Source organism: Engraulis encrasicolus, chromosome 4, assembly GCF_034702125.1.
Source record: "Engraulis encrasicolus isolate BLACKSEA-1 chromosome 4, IST_EnEncr_1.0, whole genome shotgun sequence".
Taxonomy (NCBI): Eukaryota; Metazoa; Chordata; class Actinopteri; order Clupeiformes; family Engraulidae; genus Engraulis; species Engraulis encrasicolus.
The window spans coordinates 15,485,723-15,505,570 of record NC_085860.1 but is presented as its reverse complement, the minus strand read 5'-3'; the positions used below and the strand labels follow the sequence as shown (position 1 = coordinate 15,505,570).

General features: G+C 46.1%; 1 protein-coding gene across 4 annotated transcripts in view; it reads right to left on the bottom strand.

Annotated features, from left to right (window-relative positions):
- peak1 (pseudopodium-enriched atypical kinase 1) overlaps positions 1 to 19,848 on the bottom strand; it is a 179,530-nt gene that overhangs the window by 60,380 nt on the left and 99,302 nt on the right. The window contains exon 1 of one of the 4 annotated variants that reach the window (XM_063196777.1): positions 11,453 to 11,469. The exons of the other annotated variants lie outside the window; for them this stretch is intronic. The gene's annotated coding sequence lies outside the window, so the exon portion shown is untranslated. Of the gene's footprint in view, positions 1 to 11,452; positions 11,470 to 19,848 lie in introns of those variants that run through there. 4 annotated transcript variants of the gene reach the window in all.

Genomic DNA, 19,848 nt, shown 5'->3' with positions numbered 1-19,848 from the left:
GTGTGTCAGCCCGTTTACTGCTGTCACTTTGTGTGCATGTGTGTGTGTGTGTGTCAGCCAGTCCCCCGTTTACTGTTGTGTATTGCCGTCACTCTGTGTGCATTTGTGTGTGAGTGTGTGTGTGTGTGTGTGTGTGTGTGTGTGTGTGTGTGTGTCAGTATGTCAGCCAATCCCCTATTTACTGTGTGTGTATTGCCGTCACTGTTCTGTGGCAGCTGCAGAGATAACCTCCAGCTATCTATGACAGTAGACTGCCTCAGTAGCCACACAGGCCATTACCAAGGACCTCATAGCCTTCCACAGCACCCACTAGGGGTGTAAATCACAGCTTCCATGATGATACGATTCGATATCGTTTTCTTAAGGCAGTGATTCCATTATTTTCTATACTTCACGATGGCCCCACGATACGATATGATTCGATTGTCGGTCGTAGAATTAATGCTTCGATACATATCGATTATTATTTACATCCCTAATAGTCACAAAAGCCATTACCAAGGGCCTCAGGGCTCCCCGCTTCACCCCGCGCTCATGCTTAGGCGCCCCGCTGTGAACCATATAAGACCACGGCAAAAAGAATAAAAAACAAATCAGCACCATTCCCATTAAGGAAATGATTCGGAAAGTGTGGGAGTGATTGAAATGTTGTTGTGATGCATTAAAATATATGTTGTGATGAAATGCAATGCAATGCAATGTCCCTGATTATATAGACACTTTCTGTCCTGCTTGGTGAAAAAATGAGACTATTTTGAGTAAATGATGTGTGCACAGAATGTTGATTGTGCAGGAAGAAAGCATTAGCAAATACACATGCCAAATTGAGAGTGACAGACCTGCTGTGGATGGATGGCTCTTGCCATGAAGCAAGCCAGTGCACCACAAGCTACCATACCACAAGCCAGCCCAACGACAGGACCAGTGCTACCACAAGCCGACAGGGTGGGGGAAAAACAGATCACTTGTCCAGGGCCCCATGGAGAGAGAGGGGGCGCAGAATTGGGTCCTTGTTACATTTTCAGTAATGGGTGTGGGTTCCTTTTATATGACTTTGTCCTGGGCCCAGCCAAAGCTGTCAATGGGCCTGAGCCAGCCAACAACAGGACCAATGCAGTGGCAGAGCAATTACATACAGGGCCCCAGGGCAAGACACTGATAGGGCCCAGCATACGGCCTGCAAAGGTCACAATAGGGCCCCCACATCCAATACCGGAGGGCCCTGGGCCCAGGGGCAAATGCCCTGCTCGATCCCATATAGCTCCGCTCCTGGACCAACGTACTGTACCACAAGCCAGCCAGTGACAGGACCAAAAAACTGTCCACTGCTCTGCCAATTTCCAATTGAATAAGGAGACCAGACCATGGGCATGCCTCAGTTGTTCCAAATATCTCTCCGCTTGCTCTCCCCATCCTCTCTCCCCATCCTCTCTCCTCACTGAATTACTGCTGAACTCCAAATGGATTACACACAATTTCTGCCCACTTTTTTTCTTTTTTCAACAGGGGAACAGCGGCTGTTATTAGACTGGGCCATTTTGCTTAACTTTTTAACTGTCCAGAGGCCCATATGCCTCGACTCCGTAACACAGACCCAGGTTGGCAGCGCTGGAACAAAGCCAGGGCCTGGGCAACGGCCGCTCTAAGGATAAATGAAATGTGCAGTCTACAATATGTTTTGTGTGTATTTGTGTTGAGTGTGTGTGTGTGTGTGTGTGTGTCTGTGTGTGTGTCTGTGTGTCTGTGTGTGTGTGTGTGTGTGTCTGTGTGTGTGTCTGTGTGTGTCTGTGTGTGTGTCTGTGTGTGTGTCTGTGTGTGTGTGTGTGTGTGTCTGTGTGTGTGTCTGTGTGTGTGTGTCTGTGTGTCTGTGTGTCTGTGTGTCTGTGTGTGTGTGTCTGTGTGTGTGTGTGTGTGTGTCTGTGTGTGTGTCTGTGTGTGTGTCTGTGTGTGTGTCTGTGTGTGTGTCTGTGTGTGTGTCTGTGTGTGTGTGTCTGTGTGTGTGTGTGTGTGTGTGTGTGTGTGTGTGTGTGTGTGTGTGTGTGTGTGTACAGTATATATGGCTCCCAGTTATGAAAGATCATCGAACAGCATTTTTGAAAAACGTTTCTGGCAACGCTTCTCTCCATGTCCCAGATGATGTTTTAAAAGGTGTACTGTGAAGTCCCACGGGATCATTCCTTAAGGCTCAGGACCTGAGCCATGCAAACCCGGCAGGAAATGAGAAAAGACTATAGATTATTCTGACGCCACCACCACAGAAAACCTCAGGAAACACACTAGTATTTCAGTTGAAACGATGAGAGAGAGAGAGAGAGAGTATTCGAAAGTGACGCACGCAGAGGTAGGCTGAGCGGAGCGGAGCATAGGCAGGCAGCAACACTGTGCGTGTGTGCGATCCAAAGCAGATCAAATCACCATCTATTCTGACTGAAGTGAATGGGAAGGAAGGAATGTGTGGCTGGATGCCTCGCTTCCTGCATCACAATACAGCGCCCCTGTCAGAGTAAATAAATACCCATCACCTCGCCTGCAGGGCTGGACTGGGACAAAAAAAATCAGGCCGGGAATTTTCAGCTAAGACCGGTCCGCCAGGCATTGAAAGAGGTATTGAAGCCTGTCACAACATGTTTTTAGTCATTTACCATGAGCAATTTTGACCACAACACAAAATGTATATTTAAATCTGACTCAGACAGGTCAGCTGTAGAGGCACGAGGACTGACACCACTACATTGAGGGGAGGACAGAGGCCAAAATCATCAGCAGTCAGTCCACCGGGCACATGCCCTGTATGCCTTATGGCCAATCCAGCTATGCCTCCCTCTACCTTCTTCTGCCGAGAAAACGGAGACACAGACTCCGCCTGGCACTCACCACGGACTTGAAAGGAAATAAAAAAACATTTCCTGAGCATTTTTGATCACATTAAATACGTTTGAATCAAATCCCAGACGTGAGACTTAGAAGATAAAAGAACACCCTCTGCGTGGATGACGTGCGTGCCTTGCCTCCGTACGCAGTGATGATGTGCAGCAGCTCCTCCAACGTTCAAAACTCCTTAATTATACATTTCAATTAGCGTCTCCATGACTGTGACAGAGGCTGGGCAAATTAAACTACTGCTGCTGCTGCTGCTGCTGCTGCTGCTGCCTCCGCTGGGTGCTCGCTCCTGTCTTCTGTCGGCGTTTGGGCTCCCTTGGGCCTCATGACTGTAATTGCAGAAGGTGGATTTATACGGTACAGCTCTGGTGGTGTCCCTGGCAGCAGGGAAGTCGACCGGCGGGACAAAAGGGGCAGTTGCCTGAGACACAGGACACAGGGACAGATGGGGCCCCAGGATTGGGTCCTCATTACATTGCATGCATTAGGTGGGGGGGGGTTCTTTCCGATCACTCTGTCCCGGGCCCGGCCAAAGCTGTCAGCGGCCCTGTCTGGCAGTGTCTGAGTCTCCACAGGTGAGTGAGAGAGAGAGAAACGGAACAAATGCAAATGCAAATAATGCACCAGAGAATTAGCTACAGTACTAGGCCTGTCACGATAACAATTTTTGCCAGACGATAACGATAACAAGAAATTATTGCGATAATCGATAATATTGTCTCTCTCGCCATTTTCAAACAATATAATGTGCAATAAAAAACACTGCTATGCAAGGTGCGGCCTCCTTCTTGAAACATTGAATTTAACATTTGGGCCAGCAGACTAGGTTTAAATAATTAAGATTGACGCCTGCTCCAAGAAGAAATGTGTCAAACAATATAATGACGTAAAAATGCAATAAAAATGTGACTACACCCCTTCACATTTTTAAAGCATCACGGCGGGGGATATTTATATGTTTTTAAATACATCCTCATGGAGCACAATAGGCTCTAAATAGGCTTTTTTGTATTTATTATTAGGGTAAGTTATATAGTCTTTCTTTAACATTTTCTGTTATTTATCTTTCTCAAGCACACTGAATGGCTTATAGGCCTATCCGTGGTGTGATGTAAAATAACCTACTGGTGGGGTATTGTTAATTCTCAAATTATCACTTAGACAGCTTATTTCAAACAAATGCACGTTGTTACTAGCTAATTGTCAGTCAAAACCCAAATCAGCCCTGTTAAAGGCATTTCAACATCAGCAAAAAGCAAAAGAGCATGAACAGATGCACAAGTTCCAGGTGCAGGCAGCTCTGTCTCTCTCTCTCTCCGATACCCTCGACTGGAACAAGTTGCAATTCTGCGCACTTTAAAGTCCTTTATGAACGCCCATACATTGATTCTTATGAGTTATGAGTCGCCATGTCTCTGTTTCCCCTGTAGCGCGCTCAACCGTTCACATTCTCCTGGTGTGACAGATTTAAATTCACAAATCTTATCTTCATGATTTGCTTGCGGACTGCCTACTCATATTGTTAGGTCTAAATAAACAAGAAATATAGCGAAAATCACAAAAAGAACAGACAACGAACGTCGGGGTAGGAGGCGCATTGAAATAATAGTGGAAACTCGGCGAGGTTTAAAATAACAGCCTCAGAGCAAGTTTGTCGCGACGGTACCACTATTTCATGTTTGCACAAACACGTCTTCGTCGTGGATATTGGGTTGCTGCGCATGTTTCAAAATGAACATTTGCCTCCGTGTTGGAGCTGTTCATTCCCTCTGAGGAACGTTGCAGATGCACTGACTGAGACTGGAAGAATATTACGCTCCTAGTCTCTAGCGCTGATTCTTTGTCGAGGCTTATAAGCGACGCGCGGGAACACCAGTGTTCTATTTCAAAGACGCAAGTAGCCAAATCAATGCACTTTTTTCCAACCAGAACTGCACTGAAACTTAAAATTACACCAGCATTTAAGCATCCTTGCGCTGCGTTGGCCTATAACGCGCCATCAGTAGTCTTACGGCAACGGTAGAGAAAGGGAGAGGGGGAAAACGAAACATCACGCAAATAACTTATCGTATAGGCCTACTTATCGGGGCCAGAAAAGTGATCGTTCTTGTAAAAAGTTATCGTCCGATTTATTGACTTATCGTATATCGTGACAGGCTTATACAGTACACTACAGAAGTTATGTCTGGGATCCTCTAGGCTAAATGTGGACACGAACACAGGCCACGTGACTTCTTTTGAGACCATTCTTGAAAAGCTTGTTATTTAACTGTCATCACGACTTAATTACATCGTACAGTTGTCAGATAGCTCCCCAAGCCATTTATGAAAGACCAATGTTTACAACTTAATTAAAAAATACTAAATGATGTGTCTCTGCGCATAAAAGAAGCCTTGGTTGTGGTGCTTTTAAAGAGTTTCAAAGCTGCAGTAATTGTTTAAACGCTCAATTTCCGCATACCAGGCAGCACATATACAGCTCTTGGGATAGAGCAGACACAAAAAACGTTTGCATTCTGGACGATTGTCACAGGCAATTTTAGAGCTTGCCTCCAGCCTGAGTCCGCTGGTGAACCATCTTTGGCCTCCTCGGAGTAACGAGCTGAGGAAGCCAAAGAATTGCAAGAATGTCATCAGATGATGCGTGATGCAAGTGTCAACATCCAGTGACCTTTCGAATGTGGATAAATATTTTCATCTCAACAACATCCTGTTGTGCCCCTGCCATACCACCGTTGACACTGATCCTGACAAGTGCCATTGTCAAGGGGTCACGTGGTTCTGAATGTCTGAAATAGTTTCCCTCATCAGAACGAAGTATTTACCGGAAAAATTGTCCAGGTAAAGCAAGAATGTACCGCACAATGTTATCAGTAAACAAGAAGTAGAGGGTCAACACAGGAGAGACCCATAGAATGTGGTACTGATTCTAATCAGATGAATTTTGTCAACATCTAGTGCCCCCATCAGCCCATTACCCTTTAACTTTCACATTAGCCTGGCAACAAACGCTCTGGTCTCATGTAGTTAGTGCACTGTGGCATACAGCACAGTACCAGAGGGAGTAGAGAGAGAGAGAGGTTCCATTGGCCCATTGTTTCTGGGTTCTATTATTGCAAAGGGAAGGGGGGGGGATCCCCCTTTAGGCAGACCTAGGCAGACCTAAGGACTGTTCTATTCAATGCTAGGAGTATTATGACATGTCCCTTTAGGCAGACCGGAACCTGGTCATGTTAGGTGCCCATAACAACCTATTACATTGGCATATCTCTATATACTTAAAGAATCTATAACAGTACTGTCAGGCGCGGAGTGGCCGTCGGGAGATCGGGGACTTGTCCCGGTGGGCCGCGGCCGTGAAATGTTATATTACGGCCGCACTGCGTTCTCAACCGGCCCTTACGTTTAGACATTGTACTTATTAGCACGGACTTCCCACTTTCCACCTCCCTGTATTGTGATGTCTTTGACTAGCCAGTATTTATACCGCATACCAGACGGCAATACCTCACTGACGGTGTCAAACAGTAAATTGGCCACACCCCTTCTCTACTGATCATTCTCATACACCGTAGATCGCGGAAGTTTACAAGATCTTAGTAACACAGTTTTGTTTTCAGTATTTGAAGAACCTGTGATATGTATATTGGTTACCAAAGGATGGAAATATTAATACATTATGATTTATTTTCCGATTTCCACACGACTGTTACAGTTTACAGTCTTTCTAGTCCATTCACTTGCTCTGTGGTTATTGACTTGGGTTACGAACAGACTCCACCAAGTGGTAAGGAAGAGAACTGCGCCTAACAGAAGCAATGGGTTTTGTTTTGATTTTTTAGACCGTCAGTATATCTCCTTATAGTCGAAATAATATTATTATCATACATATATTTATATGTGGTACATTTAGGATGTAGCCTATGTCTGAAGAAATGGAACAAAATAATTACCACACAAGATTCTGATGTGACCAGTGCTGGGTGTGTAGCCTAAGCTGTGGATTAAAGTAGAGTGATTGCAAGAAACAAAGACATTTGCTGCGACGAAGACAGCGTTTTAAGGTAGGCCTACACCGTTTGGTTATACATTTTGTTGACTTATGGTTGTGGTTTGAAGTAGCTATTAGGTTTGGCTTATTTGCTGCATGGTGGGTTTATTGCACAATGTAGACAGACTTTTTGTAAGCTATATGCTACTACTAACTACTATACTATATTTTGTAAGCCTACTCTTCTAAAAATCCCCACACTCAAAACTTTGTGCCCATGCTCATCCTGTCTTCCTTAAACGATATTTCAATTTCAAACTGTCAAAATGACAGTGGAGTGCACATTTGCATGGAACAGTAGCGTGATGTAGCCTAACCTAGTAGGCCTATGAATGCTTTGGACTGTGATGATGGCTCCAGTGGTGTAGTCTACTTTTTGAAGTGGGTATACTGTATATTTGAGCATTTTTTGATGTGTGTATAGTCTACTGTATATATTTGTGCTATTGTAAATAATGGATCAATCAATTTTAAGTGGGTATACTGTAATCCCTGAAATTTTGAAATGGGTGCGTATACCTGCGTTTTACGTAGACTACACCACTGGCTGTGCATTTCATCAAGGTGTAGGCTACAATTCTCCACTTCAGGTTGATATTTTGACAACACTAATGTCCACATGTAGTACGACTGCAGATTTCGTGGCTTTTGTCTTTTTGGTTAGGAAACCATGTTGTTCGCTTTGTTTTTTTTTGTTTTTTTTTTGTTTTTTTTAAAAGAGGGCCGCCAAGGGGAAAATTCTCCCGGTGGGAAAAGGTGGGCCACTCCGCCCCTGAGTACTGTGTAATATCCTGTGCCGAGATGATGAACGAAAAGCCTTTGAGATGTCTTGAGGAATTCAACATTCAAGATTCATGAATGGGTCTCAAAGGAAATGTGTCCAGGACATTCCCAAAAGTTCCCACATAAGACACAACATCACATCAAACACAATGCACAATGCTGACAGTACAGACTTGAAATGCAGCCATGGTGATACCCAAAGTGCAAGATCTAGAACTAAATTCAGAGATGAATTGGACATATACTGTAACGGCTGCATAATAAGTCTTAACCAGTCACAGATGTATGTGTCACATTTCTTCCTTAGTGCCCCAGAAAAGACACACATGCACATGCCACTTCTCAGAGGAAGAGCATGATGAGATCACATGACAAATGCTACAGTATGGAAAAGCAATACTGGAATTCAGTACAGAAATCTGTCAGTATGGCTTCACTCTATTCTGGGCACAAGAGGAGCTGTGCTGAAGCCATCCATTCGTCCGGGTGCTCCCATGGTCCAACGCACTTGCAATGCTCACTATGCCAGACTGCTGAAAATAATCTCGGATCATCAGTGTGTATGCAGTAAGAGGGAAAACCTGGGATTACTCGAGCCTGGGCCTGTCAGGCAGCCAGGAATCAGCATAATTGGAGTGCCACCTTCAGTTTTTAAACAGAAAACCCGCCAACGCAGAGCAGACAGTCTGGATGCAGTCAACAGACATGTCTGCTTGCTACGGTAAGTCCTGCCGAGCGGAGACAGGTTCTCAGGACTAGTCTTACAGCACTGAGGAAACAGCACTGTACTGCAGAGTCTCAGCTGTGCAGTCTCACCAAGACGACTGTGGGGATGTCACGAGGCTATTCCAAACAAAGAGCAGATGTTGCTGAAATCATTTCCTTGATGGCAATCGAGGGTGGGAATGGGATGGATGTAAACAGTGATATTTATGGTGTTGTTTATGGCCCGGAGCTATTGTTTTGCCTCACTCCATGTTGTTGTATGATTCATCTTCTAGTCTGAGATACATTACAGTCCCTTTCCACAATGAAAGTCATTTATCCATCATTGTTGTTATTCATACAACAGCAAACTTTTTTTTACAGCTGTCATAGTGCTGCGTTGAAATGGACTCTTTAGCCTATGGAAAAGTATTAACAATTCATCTTTTGGCAATCACCCTCACCACATGCACCATCATTAACATCATCAGGCTCAAGCAGGAACTGAAGCTATTAAACTAATGTATGTGAGAACAAAACGGCTGAATAACACAACACTGTTCCAGTTTTCACCTCATTAACACGCCAGTACAGTGTTTGCTCCAGAGAAGGGCCAGACGGTAATTGGGTACCGTGTACGTATGGTGGGCCATCCTTGGGATGTATAGTAGCCTTGGGATTCTTTTGAGCACTTTGAAGACACTCTCACTGTAGGGTGTTTTAGAGAAAGTATACTTAGATAAACAGCAAACGATATTTGTAGGTTGCTACAGCATCCCAGTTGCTACAGTATCTAAACTGGATTACTACCAAACAACCCTTTAATGGTATAACAAGAAGCACTCGATTTACACAAATTAAAATCTACTGTAGGTATCCAGATACCATTAAATCTTCTTTACTCTCTTTGCAACATAATAATGAATTAAAAAAAAAACTATCAAGCTGTTTGTGCAGACTTGCATGTATTTACTGAGACCCCAAATGCACACGTTTAATTTGGCAGCTAAATCAGATTATAGTAAATTAGCACATCATCAACCACAACAATGTGCTACCTCTTAAACTAATGGATAGATAAAAGCATCTCTACATCGGCTGGGAGGCAAAGACTCACTGCCTCTTGTCATTGTTAAGGTTTACGACCTGTTGAACCCTGTTCAAACAACACAGGACAGGGAGCGGGCAAGGTAATATCCGTCCCCCATTACTCTACATTACTAGGCAGTTATGAGGGGATGGGGTGTGACTGAGACTGAGCCTGAGCCATTAAAATGGCATGCTGTTTTAATCTGACAGAACGGGTTAATGGGTTCTGTATGTGAAAAGGGTAGGGGTGAGCATTCTTTCCCGGGCAGGAGAAGGAGGAGTGAGGGGGGGGTGGCTGTGTGGGGAAGGTGGTGGTGGTGGGTTGGTGGTGGTGAGGGGTGGGGGTGTTTGTTAACGCTGGTTGTTTTGATGGGCTGCTCCCTGACAAATTCTCAGAGACTTCAAGGGTGGGCGGAGTGTGTGTGTGTGTGTGTGTGTGTGTGTGTGTGTGTGTGTGTGTGTGTGTGTGTGTGTGTGTGTGTGTGTGTGTGTGTGTGTGTGTGTGTGTCTCAATGACCCCGGTCCGCTGGGTGTTCCTGTCTTATTGTGCGAGCGGGGCGGGGTGCGAGCATTCGTTGGAGGGGGGATGGGGAGAAGGAGACGAGATGGAGAGAGTGGATTGGCATTCCTGTATGTCTCAAGCGTTTTGTCTGGTGGGCAGATATTTCAGTTGTGACTGCTAAAATCATCTTTAGAGAAGAGAAATAACATTCCACCGCTGTGCTGTGCTGTGCTGTGCTGTGCTGTGCTGTGCTGTGCTGTGCTGTGCTGTGCTGTGCTGTGCTGTGCTGTGCTGTGCTGTGCTGTGCTGTGCTGTGCTGTGCTGTGCTGTGCTGTGCTGTGCTGTGCTGTGCTGTGCTGTGCTGTGCTGTGCTGTGCTGTGCTGTGCTGTGCTGTGCTGTGTGCACTCCCTGTTGCTTGCGCAAGGCTCCGTGGGAGCAGGCATGGGAAAGAGACGCTTGTTGCCTCCCTTGGGGAAAGGGAGAGAGAGGAGGAGGGTGAGAATAAGACGGAGTGAGGGGCAGCAGGCAAATGACAGAAAAAGGCCCCCGGGGCTAACACCAGTCAGTGAAAAAACACAGAGAGACAAGCAGACAAACATTAATGGAATCACACAACTGCACGCAGGCACGCATGTGCACGTGCACGCGTGCACACACACACAGACACACACGCACACGCACACACACACACACACACCATCAGATTGCCAACTTTAAATTTAACAGAGAAGAATGTAACAGGGAGGCAAATATGTGAAAGCTCACCCACATTATCAAAATGTCCACTATCATCACTTACGGTAAAGACCTTTCCATATACAGCAGAAAAAAAGGCTGACCTCCAATTGAATGAGCAAATAACCTCCTGCACACAAATTCACCATAACACGCACTGTTACTTTCTCTTGAAAAGCTCTGTAATTGCTATGGCAACTGACACTGACAGGAGCGCCAGAATAAAAGTCCTGGGAATGCGTAGCAGGGGCATATTAGCCCTGAAGGTTATTTTTTTACCTGTACAAAAAGCTGACCTGCAACAGGCTAACTGTGTGTGTGTGTGTGTGTGTGTGTGTGTGTGTGTGTGTGTGTGTGTGTGTGTGTGTGTGTGTGTGTGTGTGTGTGTGTGTGTGTGTGTGTGTGTGTGTGTGTGTGTGTAGGTTGAATGTTTGCATGCACTAAGTTGAGTGTGTGCATGTGTGTGTGTGTGTGCGCGCTTGGCATAATGTGTGAATGTGTGTATGTGTCCGTGTGCATGCTTGGTTGAGTGTGTATGTGTGCTTGGGAAAGTCTGTGTGCGTGTGCGTGTGTGTGTGTGTGTGTGTGTGTGTGTGTGTGTGTGTGTGTGTGTGTGTGTGTGTGTGTGTTGGCGTATAATCTCTTAATGGCCCCGCAAGGGAAAGGGGGCTGAACCTTGCAGGCCGCAACCTCCAGCTCACCTCACCTCGTCTCTTGCTTGGCTCTTTATGGCCCTTCGGAGGCAGCCAGCAGCTCCACTCACTTCCCGCTACAGGCAAGAAGGAAAAAAGAAAACTGCACTTGAGCCCCAGCGCAAACACATAATATACTCAAACAGCAGCCCAATTACATCCCCACATCAACCCATGCATACGCAAGTCAGTAAATGACATGGGTATTGACACGGGTATTGACAGACCGCAAAATGAATGTATCATAATGCAGGAGATGTGTTCATTGCAAGCTTTCCCACTTCCAAATAGTCATGTCAGAAAAGGAAAAAAATGACTGTGCTTTCTCCTCCAGGCACATAATACTTTTTATTTTTCACACACACACACACACACACGCACACACGCACACACGCACACACGCACACACGCACACACGCACACACGCACACACACACACACACACACGCACACACGCACACACGCACACACGCACACACGCACACACACACACACACACACACACACGCACACACGCACACACGCACACGCGCACACGCGCACACGCACGCACACACACACGTATGTATATGGGATGTGGCCCATGGGTAACGTTAGTGGTGGAGGTTTAATACCTGTGGCAGAGCAGGTAAGTGAGAGCCAGTCGCAGCATGAATGTGGCCTGCAGGCTTATTCAGAGGCTACCCTCACTTAGATGCAGGGCCACTTCTAGTCAATTTGGTGCCCTAGGCCAGTAATTCCCAACCAGGGGTATGCGAGCACATTACAAGGGGTACGTGGGTAAAAGGCTCTGGGGTAGGCTTATTCAGAGGCTCCCCTTGCTTAGATGCAGGGACGCTTCTAGTCAATAGTTCGCAAGTCACCAGGAAACATATAGTTTCTCTATAAGTTCATTATGACTAACTGTTTAAATCACACTTGAGATTGCGGCGAGATGCTAAGCAGCCAATCATGTGAGCTCATTTTTTGGCCGACAGCCATTTCCAACAATCAGAGGTTGAACAGTGCGTAACCAGGGTTGCGCCGTCAGGGATTGCTTACAAACGGTAAACACATGTAGTGTAGCACATCTGATCGAGCCTACACAGTACCTACACATACACAGAGAGCCCATGAACGATCAGTGTCAATGTAAAATTTCATGTATTATTTCACTTGACGTTCCAATTCTGTAAGATTTTCAGGCGTTGTTATGGCACCCCTGAGACATTTAGTGCCCAAGGTGACTACCTTGTCTGCCTATGGCTATCGCAAGCCCTGCTTAAATGCCTTCCCACGGACGCACACCGATGATCACCTACCTCCACCCCCAACTCCTCCCCAACCCCCACCACCACCCCCTCTCCGTGTTTGCCGAGTCCATCCAATCATCCATCTCACTCGCGTTCAGTCTGAAGTTTAAAGTTTAGACCAACCTCCCACATGAGTGTGAGAGTAGCCCAATCCGATCTGCAGAGAGCTGTGAGCGTTGGTGGAAGTTGTCATGTGGGAGAAAACGTGAGAAAGAAATCTGAAATCTCCATCTCCTGCGCCAGTGTAGGCGAGGTGTGAAGCGTTTAAGTAATCAATAAGCTAAATCTGCATTCCGCAGCCAGAACTCTTTACTAGAGGGAAAAAAGTACTTCCAACATGGAAAAAAAAACCCTGACAGCAAAAGACCTTGAGTAAAACAACGCTAATTCTTCAGGTCAGACTCAACTCAAGAGGGCAAGACATAACTCTGTCCCAGCTTGAAGGGGACAGGTGTGTCGCTTCCTCTCACTACAACTTGTGACATTTAAATGTCAGCGTCTTTACCCTGAGTGGAATGAGGTGCTGTGGAGGAGCATACTTGCAGACACACGGCGGCTGGTTTAATTAAAACACCTTAAGTGGCACGCAGGGAAGCCGGCAGTGGGGGAACAAAGGGGTCCGTTGTCCCGGGCCCAGGGAGAGAAGGTGTCCCAGAATTGGGTCCTCATTACATTGTATGTATCAAGTGGGAGGCTTTTCAGATGGCTTTGTCCTGGGCCCAGACAAAGTATTCAGTGGCCCTGGCGGCACAAACATATGGTATATGCACGCTTCCACAGCCATCAGTTTACATGGCTACAGATCACTAAGGCTATGTGCAGACTAAGCAGGAGCGGATATTGCATGAAGTTATTGTTGTTTGTGTTGTGATTGTATTGAATTGATGAGGATCTGCCTGGTTGCAGCAAGCAGGCAGGCAGGCAGGCAGGTGTGTGTGGTAATGCTTCACGTTTTATCTCCATGGGCAACCAATGATGGTAATGGGAAGTGATGAATAGGTGCATGCGGTGGGGGGACATGTCAGTAAGAGGGGAATTATCAATGCCAGAATTATCCGTGCAGATTTCCACAACGACCTCAATTCCTAACCTCACGGAGGTGGTGAAAAGCAGGTACGTAGGCATGTGTAACTACGCATCTAATATTCTTGTGGGCAGAAGTGTCCTAATGCATTTGTCCTGACGCATAATTATATACTGAACTGTACTTGCATTCCCACGCGCTGCTGAAGTATGCTATGAACAGCATTTGGCTGGTTTAACATACAGTATAGTCAGTAAGTGAAAGTGAAGTGAGAGTCCAACTGGGAAACGCCAACTCCAACTGTCATTGTGACACAGCACTCCACAGCACACAAGTGCACACTGCACACAACGAAATTGCATGTTTGCCTCACCCGTGCAAGGCCAGAGAAAATATTCAAGCCGTGTACACTTCTCTGCGATGCCTTCTGATGAACGGGCCTAAAGTGATCTAAAGGATGCACGATAAGAAAAATATGAAATTGTGAATAAATTATGTTTGGGACACTGTATAGAAGATGAGCATGAAACTGTCGCTACAGGCTGCAGCAAGCTGGATGTGTTCATGAACACAGTGTTTCTGGAGAGAGCAATCTTTATACAGAGCACAGAACAGCCAAGTAGCCACACGGCACTAATGCACACCATATTTGGAAAATGCAGAGAGAGAGAGAGAGAGAGAGAGAGAGAGAGAGAGAGAGAGAGAGAGAGAGAGAGAGAGAGAGAGAGAGAGAGAGAGAGATGGGGGAGAGAGAGAGAGAGAGATGGAGAGAGAGAGAGAGAGAGAGAGAGAGAGAGAGAGAGAGAGAGAGAGAGAGAGAGATTGACATGGAGATGGAGATGGAGATGGAGATGGAGATAGAGGGAGGGAGGAAGGGAGAGAGAGGGGGAGAGGGAGGGAGGGAGAGAGAGAGAGATAGGCAAAGAGAGAGAGACATGGAGGAGGGCAGAGAAAAAGAGAGGAAGACAGAGAGAAAAGAAGAAAGAAAGAGAGAAAGACAGAGAGAAAGGATGAAAGACAGAGAGAGAGCAGACAGTGAAAAAGAGAGAGGCATATGCCACTGCTTACCGGGCCCTCATTCCCCGTGCCACATGAGCACCGGCTGTCTGACTGTAGCAAACGCGCTGTACCCAAACAAAACTCCAGCAAGTCTAAACACATGCGACCTTGTCGGCGCTACAAAGTCACAACATGTCCAACACAATCAAACTGTGACTGACTGCACTTTGACCAAAAAAGGATTCTGATGTGTAGTGCAGTGCAGTGCAGTGCAGTGTAGTGCAGCACACCAACCGACAGATGCCCTTCACCAAGACCACATCACACATCACATCACATCGCGGAACGGAACGTAGCATAAACATCAACCCCCATCGCCATGGCTGCAGTCAATGGTAGGGTGATTCTTTTTCGCCATATCTTTCGCTTTGTCAGGGCCAAGTTAAGTGCAACAGCAAAATTCCTTAAGGTTTGTATAAGCAAGGCCATTTTTCTTCTTCTTCTTCCTTTTGGCAAGGAGGATGCAATTAGCTGACTTTGAAAAAACGATACGGCTACTTTTTTACGCGGTCAGATGGATTATTGTTACATTATGAGTTATGACCTGAAATGACAATGTGTGCGCTCGCTCGCTCGCTCTCTCTCTCTCTCTCTCTCTCTCTCTCTCTCTCTCTCTCTCTCTCTCTCTCTCTCTCTCTCTCTCTCTCTCTCTCTCTCTCTCTCTCTCTCTCTCTCTCTCTCTCTCTCTCTCTCTCTCTCTCTCTCTCCCTCTCTCTCTCTCTCTCTCGTCACACACTTCCACCCCCTTCCAACTCCTCTACCCCCCACCATACATTGAGGTTTTCCTCAATCCATCCTTGATAGTCCTCTTCCGTCACTCTAATAACGATACTTCCCTGGGGATTCACAACTCCTTCCTTTTCACTTTTTTGGAGAGGGCCGAGGAACATAGTTTTGGCATAAAAAAGCTGATCTGGTTATGAATATAATAATAATAAAGACAGCACTACTCCAACTGCTCTGCCAAAGCAGGGCTTGATTCAAAGCCTCACATTAGGGGCCATCTGCACAGACTTTTGTGGAACACACTCACTGTGTGTGCGTGTGTGTGTGTGCGTGTGTGCGTGTGTGCGTGTGTGTGTGTGTGTGTGTGTGTGTGTGTGTGTGTGTGTGTGTGTGTGTGTGTGTGTGTGTGTGTGTGTGTGTGTGTGTGTGTGTGTGTGTGTGTCTGTGTGTGTGTGTCAGGGAGAGGGGGTGTGTGTGTGCGCACAATTATATTATTGAATGAAGGCCATTGGTAATTGGTATACACGTGTGTTCCAAATGTTGCAGGAAAGAGCAGAGCCACAGAAGGAGTGATTTCAGTTGCTGATATTGTGGTCGCCAAAAGGACGGCCATGCAAACACACATGCATGTGCTTGTGTATGCCTCTGTCACATTTTATCAACGACTTTTACCACAGTTTCAGTTCCTCACTAATTCATCAGAAGGGCAAGTGTCAGGACACAGGCCAGCAGGCCAAACATTTCCATTCATATGTGCATTTAGCATGCCTTAAAAATGTTACCAAGCCATGCAAGTTGCCCTTCATAATGCTTAACCAAATGTGTGGTATAGAACTGTTGTGCTTTTGCAGTCGAGAAAAGACAAATTAGGGATGCAAATTATCGATTAATTAATTAATTGTTAGTGGATCAACCTTGTCAATCGAATTACGACTAATTCATAATTGGCGTACCACCCCCTAAAGCTCAATGTTTAAAAAAAAAAAGATAAAATCTAAAAATTAAAAATGAGATAATATGTTACATTTAAATTCATTTCTATTCATATTCTTTAATCCAAAGATGATTGAAATTTTCCCAATATTCATACATACTTCATCACGCCCATTTCACCTGCGTCTCTCACCAGTCAAGTTGGCAATTAATTGCATTTTTTTTTATCGATTAACGTTTTAATCGATTAATCAATTGATTATTGACATCCCTAATGCATATGCAGGCAGACATGAGGAGGCCCCTTGTTTACAATGGAATACCTAATCTACGGTTCATCCTTCAGATGCATGACTGTGTACGAGTGTGTTGAGTGTGTGCAAGTGTGCTTGAGTGTGTATGACTGTGTGCGATTGTGTGTGTGTGTGTGTATGACTGTGTGCGATTGTGTGTGTGTGTGTGTGTGTGTGTGTGTGTGTGTGTGTGACTGTGTACGAGTGTGCTTGAGTGTGTATTACTGTGTACGAGTGTGCTTGAGTGTGTATGACTGTGTGCGAGTGTGCTTGAGCTGGAGTGTCTGAACATGACAAGTGGGAAAACAAGAGGTGATTCACAGCTGTTTGTCTCCGGGTAAGAAGCAGAAGAGTGTCCTTGCCTGCAGTTCCTACGGTATGTTTTTGAGTGGCTGGTCGTGTGTGAGTATGTGTGACTGAATGCATGTGAGAGTGATTGCGTGTGTTTGTGTGCTTGCTGTGTGTGTGTGTGTGTGTGTGTGTGTGTGTGTGTGTGTGTGTGTGTGTGTGTGTGTGTGTGTGTGTGTGTGTGTGTGTGTGTGTGTGTGTGTGAGAGAGCGCGCGAGAGAGAGAGAGAGAGAGAGAGCGAGTGAGTGAGTGAGTGAGTGAGAGAGAGAGAGAGAGAGAGAGAGAGAGAGAGAGAGAGAGACTTTGTGTGTGTGTGTGTGTGTGTGTGTGTGTGTGTGTGTGTGTGTGTGTGTGTGTGTGTGTGTGTGTGTGTGTGTGTGTGTGTGTGTGTGTGTGTGTGTGTGTGTGTGTGAAGCCATCTCCTCTCCTGACGCAGAGTGCATGGCTGTGAGGTCAGAGGCGAGGGGAGGTGAGCTGGGTTTATTTCGGTAATTACTCAACCACTGGCCGCTAGCTCCACTGCACCTCTCGCTCCTCCCTCTCTCTCCCTCCATTCCTCTCTTCCTCACTCTCTCCATCCCTTTCCATCCCTCTCTTTCTTACTCTGACCAATTCTCCCTCCCTCTCCCTCTCTAAATATATTGCTCTCCATCTCTCTCTCTCTCTCTCTCTCTCCATCTCTCAGTTTCTATCTAACACGCACACGCGCACGCGCACACGCGCACACACACACACACACACACACACACACACACACACACACACACACACACACACACACACACACACACACACACACACACACACACACACACACACACACACACACACACACACACACACACACAGCTCCCAGCTAGCCACTGCCTTCAGCCTCCATCCTCTCCACTGCACTCCTCTCCTCTCCTCCCCTTCCCTCTCCTCTCCACTCCACAGTCCACATGCCTCTAATAGCCGTGAGAGGGAGTTTGGGGAACTAATAGTTTCCTGCCTAAAAGCTCCATCTCCGCCTCCGACTCAGAGTGTGGTAATGGTTTACAGCAGGAGGGGTTGCGGCAGGGCACAGAGAGGTGCTGACTGACGGGAACACTGCAATGCATCGTGTTCTGCTGCTTCAGAAAAGCACAACAGGCCACATGTGGCCGAAACGTTCGCTACACAGGTCACTACATAATTCACTACGTACGTAAGCATATGCAATGTGCTTCAATTTTGTTTTGCTCAGTCAATCGTACAGTGTTAATTCAATACTTGTAGGACCAACTACAGAAGGGCAGGAGTAGAGTAGAGTAGAGAAGAGTAGGACCAACTAGAAAAGTGTTAAATTTGACTATCCACCTGTTGAATTAACACTGCAATATTTATTGTATATTATATAACACACCACAGTACGTAGTGTACAAGTGACCATTTCTAATTCAGTCATTCAAATAGTATAATGGGGGGAGAAAAAAACCCTCTTACCCTTGTCAACCCCAGTGTCCAGTCAGTGTCTATCCGCTTGCATGCCCACTCTCTCATGGCTGAACTCAATTACAGTGCAATGTTATTATGATTGAATAACTGCCTTCACATGATGGATTTTTGGAGCATCTCACCTCTCTGTTTAACAATCAACCTGAATGAGAGGTAATTATCAGGCCGTGGCCGCCTGCCTGCCTGCCCACCCACAAGTGACTTGCTCCGACTTGATCCACTGCTCAAGACGCCAATGAATGATGGGAAAGTCTGTTTCAACCGGGATTTTTTTTGCACCCACTTTTTTACTTGAGCAAGACGTTTTGAATCGTCATGTAGAAGAGAAAAAAAACTGTAAAAAAAATAAAAAAAAAGTTGAAGTTTACTTTCTCACCTTTCATTTGTCAATAGCATTATCAGCAACAGAATCAATGCTTTGATGTGTGAGCTTTAACCCATTTAAGCAATGATGCCACTGCTGCCACTCATAATGCTTCGTCAAACACCTGACCCAGATTAGGTAGTCATGGGTAAGCGGTTAGGGCGTCAGACACATAGCCAAAAGGTTGCCGGTTTGGCCCGCTAGTTTGGTGGGGGGAGTGATTAACCAGTGCTCTCCCCCATCCTCCTCAATGACCGAAGTACTCTGAGCATAGTACCATCCCGCCGCACTACCCCCTTGGGGCGCCATTGCAATTTCGTTGTGTGCAGTGTGCACTTGTGTGTTGTGGAGTGCTTTGTCACAATGACAATGGGAGTTGTAGTTTCCTAGTTGGGCTTTGACTTTTCTTTTTTTTGTCTTTATTACTTTATTTCTGATAGGACAGTGAAGGTGGTGACAGGAAGCGAGTGGGGAGAGAGAGACGGGGAAGGGCCGGCAAAGGACCCGGGCCGGAAAATCGAACCCCGGTCAGCCGCATGGTAGACGAGTACCCTACCGTTTGGCCACTGCAGGGCCGGGCTTTCGCTTTTCACTTTCAGATCACGTCCGACCTGAACAGTACGCCTCTGGGTTCAGCGGTGGTTATATAACAGGTGGATGTAGCCTACTGTATAGTATTACAGCTAAGAGAATTACCTGCCAGTCATCCGACTGACACCTAATAAAAGTATGATTAGTGACAGACACCGTGGTGGTGGGGGAGATGAATGACAGACAGCGTGGTTGTGGGGGAGATGAATGCACTCTCTCTAGGCGTGTTCAAGCTGACTGAAAACCACGCCGGTGCCTGTTCCACAAGTCTGAGCATTCGAGAAAAAAAAATGAAATGAAAAAT